A 13,702-nucleotide genomic window follows, 5' to 3' on the forward strand; every position below is an offset into this window, starting at 1 on the left:
ACTAAATTTCTCGGCAACGGCCATATCACGCTGAAAACACCGGTTCTCGTCCGATCACTGAAGTTAAGCAGCGTCGAGCGCAGTCAGTACGTGGGAGGGAGACCACTTAGGAACACTGCGTGCCGTTGTCTTTTACAGTTTAGTTTCCTTTTTTAAAATCCACCAGATATGAGAAAAGCAAACAGAGTTTCTTTTTTTTCAAACATGCAGAAGGGTAATTTGTCAAATTAGTTTTAAATTCGAATAACTAACTAAAGTTCTCGGCAACGGCCATATCACGCTGAAAACACCGGTTCTCGTCCGATCACCGAAGTTAAGCAGCGTCGAGCGCAGTCAGTACTTGGGAGGGAGACCACTTAGGAACACTGCGTGCCGTTGTCTTTTACAGTTTAGTTCCCTTTTTTAAAATCCACCAGATATGAGAAAAGCAAACAGAGTTTCTTTTTTTATTTTTAGAAAAAATGCAGAAGGGTAATTTGTCTAATTAGTTTTTAATTCGAATAATTAACCACAGTTCTCGGCAACGGCCATATCACGCTGAAAACACAGGTTCTCGTCCGATCACCGAAATTAAGCAGCGTCAACCGCAGTCAGTACTTGGGAGGGAGACCAATTAGGAACACAGCGTGCCGTTGTCTTTTACAGTGTAGTTTCCTTTTTTAAAATCCACCAGATATGAGAAAAGCAAACAGAGTTTCTTTTTTTTCAAACATGCAGAAGGGTAATTTGTCAAATTAGTTTTAAATTCGAATAACTAACTAAAGCTCTCGGCAACGGCCATATCACGCTGAAAACACCGGTTCTCGTCCGATCACCGAAGTTAAGTAGCGTCGAGCGCAGTCAGTACGTGGGAGGGAGACCACTTAGGAACACTGCGTGCCGTTGTCTTTTACAGTGTAGTTTCCTTTTTTAAAATCCACCAGATATGAGAAAAGCAAACAGAGTTTCTTTTTTTTCAAACATGCAGAAGGGTAATTTGTCAAATTAGTTTTAAATTCGAATAACTAACTAAAGCTCTCGGCAACGGCCATATCACGCTGAAAACACCGGTTCTCGTCCGATCACCGAAGTTAAGCAGCGTCGAGCGCAGTCTGTACTTGAGAGGGAGACCACTTAGGAACACTGCGTGCCGTTGTCTTTTACAGTTTAGTTTCCTTTTTTAAATCCAACAGATAGGAGAAAAGCAAACAGAGTTTCTTTTTTTCAAACATGCAGAAGGGTAATTTGTCAAATTAGTTTTAAATTCGAATAACTAACTAAAGTTCTCGGCAACGGCCATATCACGCTGAAAACACCGGTTCTCGTCCGATCACCGAAGTTAAGTAGCGTCGAGCGCAGTCAGTACGTGGGAGGGAGACCAATTAGGAACACTGCGTGCCGTTGTCTTTTACAGTGTAGTTTCCTTTTTTAAAATCCACCAGATATGAGAAAAGCAAACAGAGTTTCTTTTTTTTCAAACATGCAGAAGGGTTTTTTTCAAATTAGTTTTAAATTCGAATAACTAACTAAAGTTCTCGGCAACGGCCATATCACGCTGAAAACACCGGTTCTCGTCCGATCACCGAAATTAAGCAGCGTCAAGCGCAGTCAGTACTTGGGAGGGAGACCACTTAGGAACACTGCGTGCCGTTGTCTTTTACAGTTTAGTTTCCTTTTTTAAAATCCACCAGATATGAGAAAAGCAAACAGAGTTTCTTTTTTTTATTTTTTGAAAACATGCAGAAGGGTAATTTGTCTAATTAGTTTTAAATTCGAATAACTAACCACAGTTATCGGCAACTGCCATATCACGCTGAGAACACCGGTTCTCGTCCGATCACCGAAGTTAAGCAGCGTCGAGCGCAGTCAGTACTCTGGAGGGAGACCACTTAGGAACACTGCGTGCCGTTGTCTTTTACACTTTATTTTCCTTTTTTAAAATCCAACAGATATGAGAAAAGCAAAGAGAGTTTCTTTTTTTTTAAAAAAAACATGGAGAAGGGTAATTTGTCTAATTAGTTTTAAATTCGAATTATTAACTAAATTTCTCGGCAACGGCCATATCACGCTGAAAACACCGGTTCTCGTCCGATCACTGAAGTTAAGCAGCGTCGAGCGCAGTCAGTACGTGGGAGGGAGACCACTTAGGAACACTGCGTGCCGTTGTCTTTTACAGTTTAGTTTCCTTTTTTAAAATCCACCAGATATGAGAAAAGCAAACAGAGTTTCTTTTTTTTCAAACATGCAGAAGGGTAATTTGTCAAATTAGTTTTAAATTCGAATAACTAACTAAAGTTCTCGGCAACGGCCATATCACGCTGAAAACACCGGTTCTCGTCCGATCACCGAAGTTAAGCAGCGTCGAGCGCAGTCAGTACTTGGGAGGGAGACCACTTAGGAACACTGCGTGCCGTTGTCTTTTACAGTTTAGTTCCCTTTTTTAAAATCCACCAGATATGAGAAAAGCAAACAGAGTTTCTTTTTTTATTTTTAGAAAAAATGCAGAAGGGTAATTTGTCTAATTAGTTTTTAATTCGAATAATTAACCACAGTTCTCGGCAACGGCCATATCACGCTGAAAACACAGGTTCTCGTCCGATCACCGAAATTAAGCAGCGTCAACCGCAGTCAGTACTTGGGAGGGAGACCAATTAGGAACACAGCGTGCCGTTGTCTTTTACAGTGTAGTTTCCTTTTTTAAAATCCACCAGATATGAGAAAAGCAAACAGAGTTTCTTTTTTTTCAAACATGCAGAAGGGTAATTTGTCAAATTAGTTTTAAATTCGAATAACTAACTAAAGCTCTCGGCAACGGCCATATCACGCTGAAAACACCGGTTCTCGTCCGATCACCGAAGTTAAGTAGCGTCGAGCGCAGTCAGTACGTGGGAGGGAGACCACTTAGGAACACTGCGTGCCGTTGTCTTTTACAGTGTAGTTTCCTTTTTTAAAATCCACCAGATATGAGAAAAGCAAACAGAGTTTCTTTTTTTTCAAACATGCAGAAGGGTAATTTGTCAAATTAGTTTTAAATTCGAATAACTAACTAAAGCTCTCGGAAACGGCCATATCACGCTGAAAACACCGGTTCTCGTCCGATCACCGAAGTTAAGCAGCGTCGAGCGCAGTCTGTACTTGAGAGGGAGACCACTTAGGAACACTGCGTGCCGTTGTCTTTTACAGTTTAGTTTCCTTTTTTAAATCCAACAGATAGGAGAAAAGCAAACAGAGTTTCTTTTTTTCAAACATGCAGAAGGGTAATTTGTCAAATTAGTTTTAAATTCGAATAACTAACTAAAGTTCTCGGCAACGGCCATATCACGCTGAAAACACCGGTTCTCGTCCGATCACCGAAGTTAAGTAGCGTCGAGCGCAGTCAGTACGTGGGAGGGAGACCAATTAGGAACACTGCGTGCCGTTGTCTTTTACAGTGTAGTTTCCTTTTTTAAAATCCACCAGATATGAGAAAAGCAAACAGAGTTTCTTTTTTTTCAAACATGCAGAAGGGTTTTTTTCAAATTAGTTTTAAATTCGAATAACTAACTAAAGTTCTCGGCAACGGCCATATCACGCTGAAAACACCGGTTCTCGTCCGATCACCGAAATTAAGCAGCGTCAGGCAAAGTCAGTACTTGGGAGGGAGACCAATTAGGAACATTGCGTGCCGTTGTCTTTTACAGTGTAGTTTCCTTTTTTAAAATCCACCAGATATGAGAAAAGCAAACAGAGTTTCTTATCTTTCAAACATGCAGAAGGGTAATTTGTCAAATTAGTTTTAAATTCGAATAACTAACTAAAGTTCTCGGCAACGGCCATATCACGCTGAAAACACCGGTTCTCGTCCGATCACCGAAGTACACAGCGTCGAGCGCAGTCAGTACTTGGGAGGGAGACCACTTAGGAACACTGCGTGCCGTTGTCTTTTACAGTGTCGTTTCCTTTTTTAAAATCCACCAGATATGAGAAAAGCAAACAGAGTTTCTTTTTTTTCAAACATGCAGAAGGGTAATTTGTCAAACTAGTTTTAAATTCGAATAACTAACTAAAGTTCTCGGCAACGGCCATATCACGCTGAAAACACCGGTTCTCGTCCGATCACCGAAGTTAAGCAGCGTCGAGCGCAGTCAGTACGTGGGAGGGAGACCACTTAGGAACACTGCGTGCCGTTGTCTTTTACAGTTTAGTTTCCTTTTTTAAATCCAACAGATAGGAGAAAAGCAAACAGAGTTTCTTTTTTTCAAACATGCAGAAGGGTAATTTGTCAAATTAGTTTTAAATTCGAATAACTAACTAAAGTTCTCGGCAACGGCCATATCACGCTGAAAACACCGGTTCTCGTCCGATCACCGAAGTTAAGTAGCGTCGAGCGCAGTCAGTACGTGGGAGGGAGACCACTTAGGAACACTGCGTGCCGTTGTCTTTTACAGTGTAGTTTCCTTTTTTAAAATCCACGAGATATGAGAAAAGCAAACAGAGTTTCTTTTTTTTCAAACATGCAGAAGGGTTTTTTTTCAAATTAGTTTTAAATTCGAATAACTAACTAAAGTTCTCGGCAACGGCCATATCACGCTGAAAACACCGGTTCTCGTCCGATCACCGAAATTAAGCAGCGTCAGGCAAAGTCAGTACTTGGGAGGGAGACCAATTAGGAACATTGCGTGCCGTTGTCTTTTACAGTGTAGTTTCCTTTTTTAAAATCCACCAGATATGAGAAAAGCAAACAGAGTTTCTTATCTTTCAAACATGCAGAAGGGTAATTTGTCAAATTAGTTTTAAATTCGAATAACTAACTAAAGTTCTCGGCAACGGCCATATCACGCTGAAAACACCGGTTCTCGTCCGATCACCGAAGTACACAGCGTCGAGCGCAGTCAGTACTTGGGAGGGAGACCACTTAGGAACACTGCGTGCCGTTGTCTTTTACAGTGTCGTTTCCTTTTTTAAAATCCACCAGATATGAGAAAAGCAAACAGAGTTTCTTTTTTTTCAAACATGCAGAAGGGTAATTTGTCAAACTAGTTTTAAATTCGAATAACTAACTAAAGATCTCGGCGACGGCCATATCAATCTGAAAACACCGGTTCTCGTCCGATCACCGAAATTAAGCAGCGTCGAGCGCAGTCAGTACGTGGGAGGGAGACCACTTAGGAACACTGCGTGCCGTTGTCTTTTACAATTTAGTTTCCTTTTTTAAAATCCACCAGATATGAGAAAAGCAAACAGAGTTTCCTTTTTTTCAAACATGCAGAAGGGTAATTTGTCAAACTAGTTTTAAATTCGAATAACTAACTAAAGTTCTCGGCAACGGCCATATCACGCTGAAAACACCGGTTCTCGTCCGATCACCGAAGTTAAGCAGCGTCGAGCGCAGTCAGTACTCTGGAGGGAGACCACTTAGGAACACTGCGTGCCGTTGTCTTTTACACTTTATTTTCCTTTTTTAAAATCCAACAGATATGAGAAAAGCAAAGAGAGTTTCTTTTTTTTAAAAAAAACATGGAGAAGGGTAATTTGTCTAATTAGTTTTAAATTCGAATTATTAACTAAATTACTCGGCAACGGCCATATCACGCTGAAAACACCGGTTCTGGTCCGATCACCGAAGTTAAGTAGCGTCGAGCGCAGTCAGTACGTGGGAGGGAGACCACTTAGGAACACTGCGTGCCGTTGTCTTTTACAGTGTAGTTTCCTTTTTTAAAATCCACCAGATAAGAGAAAAGCAAAACAGAGTTTCTTTTTTTTCAAACATGCAGAAGGGTAATTTGTCAAATTAGTTTTAAATTCGAATAACTAACTAAAGCTCTCGGCAACGGCCATATCACGCTGAAAACACCGGTTCTCGTCCGATCACCGAAGTTAAGCAGCGTCGAGCGCAGTCTGTACTTGAGAGGGAGACCACTTAGGAACACTGCGTGCCGTTGTCTTTTACAGTTTAGTTTCCTTTTTTAAATCCAACAGATAGGAGAAAAGCAAACAGAGTTTCTTTTTTTCAAACATGCAGAAGGGTAATTTGTCAAATTAGTTTTAAATTCGAATAACTAACTAAAGTTCTCGGCAACGGCCATATCACGCTGAAAACACCGGTTCTCGTCCGATCACCGAAGTTAAGTAGCGTCGAGCGCAGTCAGTACGTGGGAGGGAGACCAATTAGGAACACTGCGTGCCGTTGTCTTTTACAGTGTAGTTTCCTTTTTTAAAATCCACCAGATATGAGAAAAGCAAACAGAGTTTCTTTTTTTTCAAACATGCAGAAGGGTTTTTTTCAAATTAGTTTTAAATTCGAATAACTAACTAAAGTTCTCGGCAACGGCCATATCACGCTGAAAACACCGGTTCTCGTCCGATCACCGAAATTAAGCAGCGTCAGGCAAAGTCAGTACTTGGGAGGGAGACCAATTAGGAACATTGCGTGCCGTTGTCTTTTACAGTGTAGTTTCCTTTTTTAAAATCCACCAGATATGAGAAAAGCAAACAGAGTTTCTTATCTTTCAAACATGCAGAAGGGTAATTTGTCAAATTAGTTTTAAATTCGAATAACTAACTAAAGTTCTCGGCAACGGCCATATCACGCTGAAAACACCGGTTCTCGTCCGATCACCGAAGTACACAGCGTCGAGCGCAGTCAGTACTTGGGAGGGAGACCACTTAGGAACACTGCGTGCCGTTGTCTTTTACAGTGTCGTTTCCTTTTTTAAAATCCACCAGATATGAGAAAAGCAAACAGAGTTTCTTTTTTTTCAAACATGCAGAAGGGTAATTTGTCAAACTAGTTTTAAATTCGAATAACTAACTAAAGTTCTCGGCAACGGCCATATCACGCTGAAAACACCGGTTCTCGTCCGATCACCGAAGTTAAGCAGCGTCGAGCGCAGTCAGTACGTGGGAGGGAGACCACTTAGGAACACTGCGTGCCGTTGTCTTTTACAGTTTAGTTTCCTTTTTTAAAATCCACCAGATATGAGAAAAGCAAACAGAGTTTCTTTTTTTTCAAACATGCAGAAGGGTAATTTGTCAAATTAGTTTTAAATTCGAATAACTAACTAAAGTTCTCGGCAACGGCCATATCACGCTGAAAACACCGGTTCTCGTCCGATCACCGAAGTTAAGTAGCGTCGAGCGCAGTCAGTACGTGGGAGGGAGACCACTTAGGAACACTGCGTGCCGTTGTCTTTTACAGTGTAGTTTCCTTTTTTAAAATCCACCAGATAAGAGAAAAGCAAACAGAGTTTCTTTTTTTTCAAACATGCAGAAGGGTAATTTGTCAAATTAGTTTTAAATTCGAATAACTAACTAAAGCTCTCGGCAACGGCCATATCACGCTGAAAACACCGGTTCTCGTCCGATCACCGAAGTTAAGCAGCGTCGAGCGCAGTCTGTACTTGAGAGGGAGACCACTTAGGAACACTGCGTGCCGTTGTCTTTTACAGTTTAGTTTCCTTTTTTAAATCCAACAGATAGGAGAAAAGCAAACAGAGTTTCTTTTTTTCAAACATGCAGAAGGGTAATTTGTCAAATTAGTTTTAAATTCGAATAACTAACTAAAGTTCTCGGCAACGGCCATATCACGCTGAAAACACCGGTTCTCGTCCGATCACCGAAATTAAGCCGCGTCAGGCAAAGTCAGTACTTGGGAGGGAGACCAATTTGGAACATTGCGTGCCGGTGTCTTTTACAGTGTAGTTTCCTTTTTTAAAATCCACCAGATATGAGAAAAGCAAACAGAGTTTCTTTTTTTTCAAACATGCAGATGGGTAATTTGTCAAATTAGTTTTAAATTCGAATAACTAACTAAAGTTCTCGGCAACGGCCATATCACGCTGAAAACACCGGTTCTCGTCCGATCACCGAAGTTAAGCAGCGTCGAGCGCAGTCAGTACTTGGGAGGGAGACCACTTAGGAACACTGCGTGCCGTTGTCTTTTACAGTGTAGTTTCCTTTTTTAAAATCCACCAGATATGAGAAAAGCAAACAGATTTTCTTATCTTTCAAACATGAAGAAGGGTAATTTGTCAAATTAGTTTTAAATTCGAATAACTAACTAAAGATCTCGGCGACGGCCATATCACGCTGAAAACACCGGTTCTCGTCCGATCACCGAAATTAAGCAGCGTCAAGCGCAGTCAGTACTTGGGAGGGAGACCAATTAGGAACACTGCGTGCCGTTGTCTTTTACAGTGTAGTTTCCTTTTTTAAAATCCACCAGATATGAGAAAAGCAAACAGTTTCTTTTTTTTCAAACATGCAGAAGGGTAATTTGTCAAATTAGTTTTAAATTCGAATAACTAACTAGAGTTCTCGGCAACGGGCATATCACGCTGAAAACACCGGTTCTCGTCCGATCACCGAAGTTAAGGAGCGTCGAGCGCAGTCAGTACTTGGGAGGGAGACCACTTAGGAACACTGCGTGCCGTTGTCTTTTACAGTGTAGTTTCCTTTTTTAAAATCCACCAGATATGAGAAAAGCAAACAGAGTTTCTTATCTTTCAAACATGCAGAAGGGTTATTTGTCAAATTAGTTTTAAATTCGAATAACTAACTAAAGATCTCGGCGACGGCCATATCACTCTGAAAACACCGGTTCTCGTCCGATCACCGAAATTAAGCAGCGTCGAGCGCAGTCAGTACTTGGGAGGGAGACCACTTAGGAACACTGCGTGCCGTTGTCTTTTACAGTTTAGTTTCCTTTTTTAAAATCCACCAGATATGAGAAAAGCAAACAGAGTTTCTTTTTTTTTCAAACATGCAGATGGGTAATTTGTCAAATTAGTTTTAAATTCGAATAACTAACTAAAGTTCTCGGCAACGGCCATATCACGCTGAAAACACCGGTTCTCGTCCGATCACCGAAGTTAAGCAGCGTCGAGCGCAGTCAGTACTTGGGAGGGAGACCACTTAGGAGCACTGCGTGCCGTTGTCTTTTACAGTGTAGTTTCCTTTTTTAAAATCCACCAGATATGAGTAAAGCAAACAGAGTTTCTTTTTTTTTCAAACATGCAGAAGGGTAATTTGTCAAATTAGTTATAAATTCGAATAACTAACTAAAGTTCTCGGCAACGGCCATATCACGCTGAAAACACCGGTTCTCGTCCGATCACCGAAGTTAAGCAGCGTCGAGCGCAGTCAGTACTTGGGAGGGAGACCACTTAGGAGCACTGCGTGCCGTTGTCTTTTACAGTGTAGTTTCCTTTTTTAAAATCCACCAGATATGAGAAAAGCAAACAGAGTTTCTTTTTTTTCAAACATGCAGAAGGGAAATTTGTCAAATTAGTTTTAAATTCGAATAACTAACTAAAGATCTCGGCGACGGCCATATCACTCTGAAAACACCGGTTCTCGTCCGATCACCGAAATTAAGCAGCGTCAAGCAAAGTCAGTACTTGGGAGGGAGACCAATTAGGAACACTGCGTGCCGTTGTCTTTTACAGTTTAGTTCCCTTTTTTAAAATCCACCAGATATGAGAAAAGCAAACAGAGTTTCTTATCTTTCAAAAATGCAGAAGGGTAATTTGGCAAATTATTTTTAAATTCGAATAACTAACTAAAGATCTCGGCGACGGCCATATCACTCTGAAAACACCGGTTCTCGTCCGATCACCGAAATTAAGCAGCGTCGAGAGCAGTCAGTACTTGGGAGGGAGACCAATTAGGAACACTGCGTGCCGTTGTCTTTTACAGTTTAGTTTCCTTTTTTAAAATCCACCAGATATGAGAAAAGCAAACAGAGTTTCTTTTTTTTATTTTTTGAAAAAATGCAGAAGGGTAATTTGTCTAATTAGTTTTTAATTCGAATAATTAACCACAGTTCTCGGCAACGGCCATATCACGCTGAAAACACCGGTTCTCGTCCGATCACCGAAATTAAGCAGCGTCAAGCGCAGTCAGTTCTTGGGAGGGAGACCAATTAGGAACACAGCGTGCCGTTGTCTTTAACAGTGTAGTTTCCTTTTTTAAAATCCACCAGATATGAGAAAAGCAAACAGTTTCTTTTTTTTCAAACATGCAGAAGGGTAATATGTCAAATTAGTTTTAAATTCGAATAACTAACTAGAGTTCTCGGCAACGGCCATATCACGCTGAAAACAACGGTTCTCGTCCGATCACCGAAGTTAAGCAGCGTCGAGCGCAGTCAGTACTTGGGAGGGAGACCACTTAGGAACACTGCGTGCCGTTGTCTTTTACAGTGTCGTTTCCTTTTTTAAAATCCACCAGATATGAGAAAAGCAAACAGAGTTTCTTTTTTTTTCAAACATGCAGAATGGTAATTTGTCAAATTAGTTTTAAATTCGAATAACTAACTAAAGTTCTTGGCAACGGCCATATCACGCTGAAAACACCGGTTCTCGACCGATCACCGAAATTAAGCAGCGTCAAGCGCAGTCAGTACTTGGGAGGGAGACCACTTAGGAACACTGCGTGCCGTTGTCTTTTACAGTTTAGTTTCCTTTTTTAAAATCCACCAGATATGAGAAAAGCAAACAGAGTTTCTTATCTTTCAAACATGCAGAAGGGTAATTTGTCAAATTAGTTTTAAATTCGAATAACTAACTAAAGATCTCGGCGACGGCCATATCACGCTGAAAACACCGGTTCTCGTCCGATCACCGAAATTAAGCAGCGTCAAGCGCAGTCAGTACTTGGGAGGGAGACCACTTAGGAACACTGCGTGCCGTTGTCTTTTACAGTGTAGTTTCCTTTTTTAAAATCCACCAGATATGAGAAAAGCAAACTGAGTTTTTTTTTTCAAACATGCAGAAGGGTAATTTGTCAAATTAGTTTTAAATTCGAATAACTAACTAAAGCTCTCGGCAACGGCAATATCACGCTGAAAACACCGGTTCTCGTCCGATAACCGAAGTTAAGCAGCGTCTAGCGCAGTCTGTACTTGGGAGGGAGACCACTTAGGAACACTGCGTGCCGTTGTCTTTTACAGTGTAGTTTCCTTTTTTAAAATCCACCAGATATGAGAAAAGCAAACAGATTTTCTTATCTTTCAAACATGAAGAAGGGTAACTTGTCAAATTAGTTTTAAATTCGAATAACTAAAAATCTCGGCGACGGCCATATCACGCTGAAAACACCGGTTCTCGTCCGATCACCGAAGTTAAGCAGCGTCGAGCGCAGTCAGTACTTGGGAGGGAGACCACTTAGGAACACTGCGTGCCGTTGTCTTTTACAGTTTAGTTTCCTTTTTTATAATCCACCAGATATGAGAAAAGCAAACAGAGTTTCTTTTTTTCAAACATGCAGAAGGGTAATTTGTCAAATTAGTTTTAAATTCGAATAACTAACTAGAGTTCTCGGCAACGGCCATATCACGCTGAAAACACCGGTTCTCGTCCGATCACCGAAATTAAGCAGCGTCAAGCGCAGTCAGTACTTGGGAGGGAGACCACTTAGGAACACTGCGTGCCGTTGTCTTTTACAGTTTAGTTTCCTTTTTTAAAATCCACCAGATATGAGAAAAGCAAACAGAGTTTCTTTTTTTTCAAACATGCAGAAGGGTAATTTGTCAAATTAGTTTTAAATTCGAATAACTAACTAAAGATCTCGGCGACGACAATATCACGCTGAAAACACCGGTTCTCGTCCGATCACCGAAATTAAGCAGCGTCAAGCGCAGTCAGTACTTGGGAGGGAGACCAATTAGGAACACTGCGTGCCGTTGTCTTTTACAGTGTAGTTTCCTTTTTTAAAATCCACCAGATATGAGAAAAGCAAACAGAGTTTCTTTTTTTTCAAACATGCAGAAGGGTTATTTGTCAAATTAGTTTTACATTCGAATAACTAACTAAAGTTCTCGGCAACGGCCATATCACGCTGAAAACACTGGTTCTCGTCCGATCACCGAAATTAAGCAGCGTCAAGCGCAGTCAGTAATTGGGAGGGAGACCAATTAGGAACACTGTGTGCCGTTGTCTTTTATAGTTTAGTTCCCTTTTTTAAAATCCACCAGATATGAGAAAAGCAAACAGTGTTTCTTTTTTTATTTTTTGAAAAAATGCTGAAGGGTAATTTGTCTAATTAGTTTTTAATTCGAATAATTAACCACAGTTCTCGGCAACGGCCATATCACGCTGAAAACACCGGTTCTCGTCAGATCACCGAAGTTAAGCAGCGTCGAGCGCAGTCAGTACTTGGGAGGGAGACCACTTAGGAACACTGCGTGCCGTTGTCTTTTACAGTTTAGTTTCCTTTTTTAAAATCTACCAGATATGAGAAAAGCAAACAGAGTTTCTTTTTTTTATTTTTTGAAAACATGCAGAAGGGTAATTTGTCAAATTAGTTTTAAATTCGAATAACTAACTAAAGTTCTCGGCAACGGCCATATCACGCTGAAAACACCGGTTCTCGTCCGATCACCGAAGTTAAGCAGCGTCGAGCGCAGTTAGAACTTGGGAGGGAGACCACTTAGGAACACTGCGTGCCGTTGTCTTTTACAGTGTAGTTTCCTTTTTTAAAATCCACCAGATATGAGAAAAGCAAACAGATTTTCTTATCTTTCAAACATGAAGAAGGGTAATTTGTCAAATTAGTTTTAAATTCGAATAACTAACTAAAGATCTCGGCGACGGCCATATCACGCTGAAAACACCGGTTCTCGTCCGATCACCGAAATTAAGCAGCGTCAAGCGCAGTCAGTACTTGGGAGGGAGACCAATTAGGAACACTGCGTGCCGTTGTCTTTTACAGTGTAGTTTCCTTTTTTAAAATCCACCAGATATGAGAAAAGCAAACAGAGTTTCCTTTTTTTCAAACATGCAGAAGGGTAATTTGTCAAATTAGTTTTAAATTCGAATAACTAACGAAAGATCTCGGCGACGACAATATCACGCTGAAAACACCGGTTCTCGTCCGATTACCGAAATTAAGCAGCGTCAAGCGCAGTCAGTACTTGGGAGGGAGAACAATTAGGAACACTGCGTGCCGTTGTCTTTTACAGTGTATTTTTTTTTTAAAATCCACCAGATATGAGAAAAGCAAACAGAGTTTCTTTTTTTTCAATCATGCAGAAGGGTTATTTGTCAAATTAGTTTTACATTCGAATAACTAACTAAAGTTCTCGGCAACGGCCATATCACGCTAAAAACACCGGTTCTCGTCCGATCACCGAAATTAAGCAGCGTCAAGCGCAGTCAGTACTTGGGAGGGAGACCACTTAGGAACACTGCGTGCCGTTGTCTTTTACAGTTTAGTTTCCTTTTTTAAAATCCACCAGATATGAGAAAAGCAAACAGAGTTTCTTTTTTTTCAATCATGCAGAAGGGTTATTTGTCAAATTAGTTTTACATTCGAATAACTAACTAAAGTTCTCGGCAACGGCCATATCACGCTGAAAACACCGGTTCTCGTCCGATCACCGAAATTAAGCAGCGTCAAGCGCAGTCAGTACTTGGGAGGGAGACCAATTAGGAAAACTGCGTGCCGTTGTCTTTTACAGTGTAGTTTCCTTTTTTAAAATCCACCAGATATGAGAAAAGCAAACAGTGTTCCGATCGGAAAAAATGATATTACATAAAAAAGATACCAATTTTGTAAACCTATTTTTTATCGTTTGTTTGTTAGTCTACATTTTTAGAATTAATTTTTTGTTCGTACTATATAATCAGATAACTTAATATCAAAAGGGTATTGGTTTTGTAGTCGCCGTCCGGGCACTTCGCTTAGTTTTTACCATTAGTTAAATAAATTGTTTATGTTTAGTTAACCAAGTTCGCTTTCTTGT

General features: G+C 40.6%; 22 non-coding genes and 32 pseudogenes across 22 annotated transcripts; all 54 read left to right on the top strand.

The window, feature by feature from the left end:
• Nucleotides 1–12: 12 nt before the first annotated feature.
• On the top strand, nt 13–131 carry LOC149635433 (5S ribosomal RNA). The gene has a single exon (XR_016372960.1). It is a non-coding gene; the product is annotated as a 5S ribosomal RNA (ribosomal RNA).
• A 131-nt stretch (nt 132–262) lies between these two features.
• On the top strand, nt 263–381 carry LOC149635434 (5S ribosomal RNA). Its single transcript, XR_016373113.1, has one exon. It is a non-coding gene; the product is annotated as a 5S ribosomal RNA (ribosomal RNA).
• A 138-nt stretch (nt 382–519) lies between these two features.
• Nucleotides 520–638, top strand: LOC149635435 (5S ribosomal RNA; annotated as a pseudogene).
• Nucleotides 639–769: 131 nt separating this feature from the next.
• Nucleotides 770–888, top strand: LOC149635436 (5S ribosomal RNA). Its single transcript, XR_016373015.1, has one exon. It is a non-coding gene; the product is annotated as a 5S ribosomal RNA (ribosomal RNA).
• Nucleotides 889–1,019: 131 nt separating this feature from the next.
• Nucleotides 1,020–1,138, top strand: LOC149635437 (5S ribosomal RNA). The gene has a single exon (XR_016372613.1). It is a non-coding gene; the product is annotated as a 5S ribosomal RNA (ribosomal RNA).
• Nucleotides 1,139–1,267: 129 nt separating this feature from the next.
• On the top strand, nt 1,268–1,386 carry LOC149635438 (5S ribosomal RNA; annotated as a pseudogene).
• A 130-nt stretch (nt 1,387–1,516) lies between these two features.
• LOC149635439 (5S ribosomal RNA) lies at nt 1,517–1,635 on the top strand (annotated as a pseudogene).
• Nucleotides 1,636–1,774: 139 nt separating this feature from the next.
• Nucleotides 1,775–1,893, top strand: LOC149635440 (5S ribosomal RNA; annotated as a pseudogene).
• Nucleotides 1,894–2,029: 136 nt separating this feature from the next.
• On the top strand, nt 2,030–2,148 carry LOC149635441 (5S ribosomal RNA). Its single transcript, XR_016372961.1, has one exon. It is a non-coding gene; the product is annotated as a 5S ribosomal RNA (ribosomal RNA).
• Nucleotides 2,149–2,279: 131 nt separating this feature from the next.
• Nucleotides 2,280–2,398, top strand: LOC149635442 (5S ribosomal RNA). The gene has a single exon (XR_016373114.1). It is a non-coding gene; the product is annotated as a 5S ribosomal RNA (ribosomal RNA).
• A 138-nt stretch (nt 2,399–2,536) lies between these two features.
• LOC149635443 (5S ribosomal RNA) lies at nt 2,537–2,655 on the top strand (annotated as a pseudogene).
• A 131-nt stretch (nt 2,656–2,786) lies between these two features.
• Nucleotides 2,787–2,905, top strand: LOC149635444 (5S ribosomal RNA). Its single transcript, XR_016373016.1, has one exon. It is a non-coding gene; the product is annotated as a 5S ribosomal RNA (ribosomal RNA).
• A 131-nt stretch (nt 2,906–3,036) lies between these two features.
• Nucleotides 3,037–3,155, top strand: LOC149635445 (5S ribosomal RNA). Its single transcript, XR_016373105.1, has one exon. It is a non-coding gene; the product is annotated as a 5S ribosomal RNA (ribosomal RNA).
• Nucleotides 3,156–3,284: 129 nt separating this feature from the next.
• On the top strand, nt 3,285–3,403 carry LOC149635446 (5S ribosomal RNA; annotated as a pseudogene).
• Nucleotides 3,404–3,533: 130 nt separating this feature from the next.
• LOC149635447 (5S ribosomal RNA) lies at nt 3,534–3,652 on the top strand (annotated as a pseudogene).
• A 131-nt stretch (nt 3,653–3,783) lies between these two features.
• On the top strand, nt 3,784–3,901 carry LOC149635448 (5S ribosomal RNA; annotated as a pseudogene).
• A 131-nt stretch (nt 3,902–4,032) lies between these two features.
• LOC149635449 (5S ribosomal RNA) lies at nt 4,033–4,151 on the top strand. Its single transcript, XR_016372578.1, has one exon. It is a non-coding gene; the product is annotated as a 5S ribosomal RNA (ribosomal RNA).
• Nucleotides 4,152–4,280: 129 nt separating this feature from the next.
• Nucleotides 4,281–4,399, top strand: LOC149635450 (5S ribosomal RNA). Its single transcript, XR_016373017.1, has one exon. It is a non-coding gene; the product is annotated as a 5S ribosomal RNA (ribosomal RNA).
• Nucleotides 4,400–4,530: 131 nt separating this feature from the next.
• LOC149635451 (5S ribosomal RNA) lies at nt 4,531–4,649 on the top strand (annotated as a pseudogene).
• A 131-nt stretch (nt 4,650–4,780) lies between these two features.
• LOC149635452 (5S ribosomal RNA) lies at nt 4,781–4,898 on the top strand (annotated as a pseudogene).
• Nucleotides 4,899–5,029: 131 nt separating this feature from the next.
• Nucleotides 5,030–5,148, top strand: LOC149635453 (5S ribosomal RNA; annotated as a pseudogene).
• Nucleotides 5,149–5,279: 131 nt separating this feature from the next.
• On the top strand, nt 5,280–5,398 carry LOC149635454 (5S ribosomal RNA). The gene has a single exon (XR_016373466.1). It is a non-coding gene; the product is annotated as a 5S ribosomal RNA (ribosomal RNA).
• Nucleotides 5,399–5,533: 135 nt separating this feature from the next.
• Nucleotides 5,534–5,652, top strand: LOC149635455 (5S ribosomal RNA; annotated as a pseudogene).
• Nucleotides 5,653–5,784: 132 nt separating this feature from the next.
• LOC149635456 (5S ribosomal RNA) lies at nt 5,785–5,903 on the top strand. Its single transcript, XR_016372614.1, has one exon. It is a non-coding gene; the product is annotated as a 5S ribosomal RNA (ribosomal RNA).
• A 129-nt stretch (nt 5,904–6,032) lies between these two features.
• On the top strand, nt 6,033–6,151 carry LOC149635457 (5S ribosomal RNA; annotated as a pseudogene).
• Nucleotides 6,152–6,281: 130 nt separating this feature from the next.
• Nucleotides 6,282–6,400, top strand: LOC149635458 (5S ribosomal RNA; annotated as a pseudogene).
• A 131-nt stretch (nt 6,401–6,531) lies between these two features.
• On the top strand, nt 6,532–6,649 carry LOC149635459 (5S ribosomal RNA; annotated as a pseudogene).
• Nucleotides 6,650–6,780: 131 nt separating this feature from the next.
• LOC149635460 (5S ribosomal RNA) lies at nt 6,781–6,899 on the top strand. The gene has a single exon (XR_016372579.1). It is a non-coding gene; the product is annotated as a 5S ribosomal RNA (ribosomal RNA).
• Nucleotides 6,900–7,030: 131 nt separating this feature from the next.
• Nucleotides 7,031–7,149, top strand: LOC149635461 (5S ribosomal RNA). Its single transcript, XR_016373019.1, has one exon. It is a non-coding gene; the product is annotated as a 5S ribosomal RNA (ribosomal RNA).
• A 131-nt stretch (nt 7,150–7,280) lies between these two features.
• LOC149635462 (5S ribosomal RNA) lies at nt 7,281–7,399 on the top strand. The gene has a single exon (XR_016372615.1). It is a non-coding gene; the product is annotated as a 5S ribosomal RNA (ribosomal RNA).
• Nucleotides 7,400–7,528: 129 nt separating this feature from the next.
• LOC149635463 (5S ribosomal RNA) lies at nt 7,529–7,647 on the top strand (annotated as a pseudogene).
• A 131-nt stretch (nt 7,648–7,778) lies between these two features.
• LOC149635464 (5S ribosomal RNA) lies at nt 7,779–7,897 on the top strand. Its single transcript, XR_016373116.1, has one exon. It is a non-coding gene; the product is annotated as a 5S ribosomal RNA (ribosomal RNA).
• A 131-nt stretch (nt 7,898–8,028) lies between these two features.
• On the top strand, nt 8,029–8,147 carry LOC149635465 (5S ribosomal RNA; annotated as a pseudogene).
• A 129-nt stretch (nt 8,148–8,276) lies between these two features.
• LOC149635466 (5S ribosomal RNA) lies at nt 8,277–8,395 on the top strand (annotated as a pseudogene).
• Nucleotides 8,396–8,526: 131 nt separating this feature from the next.
• LOC149635467 (5S ribosomal RNA) lies at nt 8,527–8,645 on the top strand (annotated as a pseudogene).
• A 132-nt stretch (nt 8,646–8,777) lies between these two features.
• LOC149635468 (5S ribosomal RNA) lies at nt 8,778–8,896 on the top strand. The gene has a single exon (XR_016373448.1). It is a non-coding gene; the product is annotated as a 5S ribosomal RNA (ribosomal RNA).
• Nucleotides 8,897–9,028: 132 nt separating this feature from the next.
• LOC149635469 (5S ribosomal RNA) lies at nt 9,029–9,147 on the top strand. Its single transcript, XR_016373449.1, has one exon. It is a non-coding gene; the product is annotated as a 5S ribosomal RNA (ribosomal RNA).
• Nucleotides 9,148–9,278: 131 nt separating this feature from the next.
• LOC149635470 (5S ribosomal RNA) lies at nt 9,279–9,397 on the top strand (annotated as a pseudogene).
• A 131-nt stretch (nt 9,398–9,528) lies between these two features.
• On the top strand, nt 9,529–9,647 carry LOC149635471 (5S ribosomal RNA; annotated as a pseudogene).
• A 139-nt stretch (nt 9,648–9,786) lies between these two features.
• LOC149635472 (5S ribosomal RNA) lies at nt 9,787–9,905 on the top strand (annotated as a pseudogene).
• A 129-nt stretch (nt 9,906–10,034) lies between these two features.
• On the top strand, nt 10,035–10,153 carry LOC149635473 (5S ribosomal RNA). Its single transcript, XR_016372683.1, has one exon. It is a non-coding gene; the product is annotated as a 5S ribosomal RNA (ribosomal RNA).
• Nucleotides 10,154–10,285: 132 nt separating this feature from the next.
• Nucleotides 10,286–10,404, top strand: LOC149635474 (5S ribosomal RNA; annotated as a pseudogene).
• Nucleotides 10,405–10,535: 131 nt separating this feature from the next.
• Nucleotides 10,536–10,654, top strand: LOC149635475 (5S ribosomal RNA; annotated as a pseudogene).
• Nucleotides 10,655–10,783: 129 nt separating this feature from the next.
• LOC149635476 (5S ribosomal RNA) lies at nt 10,784–10,902 on the top strand (annotated as a pseudogene).
• Nucleotides 10,903–11,029: 127 nt separating this feature from the next.
• Nucleotides 11,030–11,148, top strand: LOC149635477 (5S ribosomal RNA). The gene has a single exon (XR_016373479.1). It is a non-coding gene; the product is annotated as a 5S ribosomal RNA (ribosomal RNA).
• Nucleotides 11,149–11,278: 130 nt separating this feature from the next.
• On the top strand, nt 11,279–11,397 carry LOC149635478 (5S ribosomal RNA; annotated as a pseudogene).
• Nucleotides 11,398–11,528: 131 nt separating this feature from the next.
• Nucleotides 11,529–11,647, top strand: LOC149635479 (5S ribosomal RNA; annotated as a pseudogene).
• Nucleotides 11,648–11,778: 131 nt separating this feature from the next.
• On the top strand, nt 11,779–11,897 carry LOC149635480 (5S ribosomal RNA; annotated as a pseudogene).
• A 138-nt stretch (nt 11,898–12,035) lies between these two features.
• LOC149635481 (5S ribosomal RNA) lies at nt 12,036–12,154 on the top strand. Its single transcript, XR_016373486.1, has one exon. It is a non-coding gene; the product is annotated as a 5S ribosomal RNA (ribosomal RNA).
• Nucleotides 12,155–12,293: 139 nt separating this feature from the next.
• LOC149635482 (5S ribosomal RNA) lies at nt 12,294–12,412 on the top strand. The gene has a single exon (XR_016372807.1). It is a non-coding gene; the product is annotated as a 5S ribosomal RNA (ribosomal RNA).
• Nucleotides 12,413–12,543: 131 nt separating this feature from the next.
• Nucleotides 12,544–12,662, top strand: LOC149635483 (5S ribosomal RNA; annotated as a pseudogene).
• A 131-nt stretch (nt 12,663–12,793) lies between these two features.
• LOC149635484 (5S ribosomal RNA) lies at nt 12,794–12,912 on the top strand (annotated as a pseudogene).
• Nucleotides 12,913–13,041: 129 nt separating this feature from the next.
• Nucleotides 13,042–13,160, top strand: LOC149635485 (5S ribosomal RNA; annotated as a pseudogene).
• Nucleotides 13,161–13,291: 131 nt separating this feature from the next.
• Nucleotides 13,292–13,410, top strand: LOC149635486 (5S ribosomal RNA; annotated as a pseudogene).
• The last annotated feature ends 292 nt before the right edge of the window (nt 13,411–13,702 follow it).

This window comes from Phalangium opilio, unplaced genomic scaffold, assembly GCF_054372755.1.
Source record: "Phalangium opilio isolate 3A_F unplaced genomic scaffold, DU_Popi_V2 ptg000095l_1, whole genome shotgun sequence".
Taxonomy (NCBI): Eukaryota; Metazoa; Arthropoda; class Arachnida; order Opiliones; family Phalangiidae; genus Phalangium; species Phalangium opilio.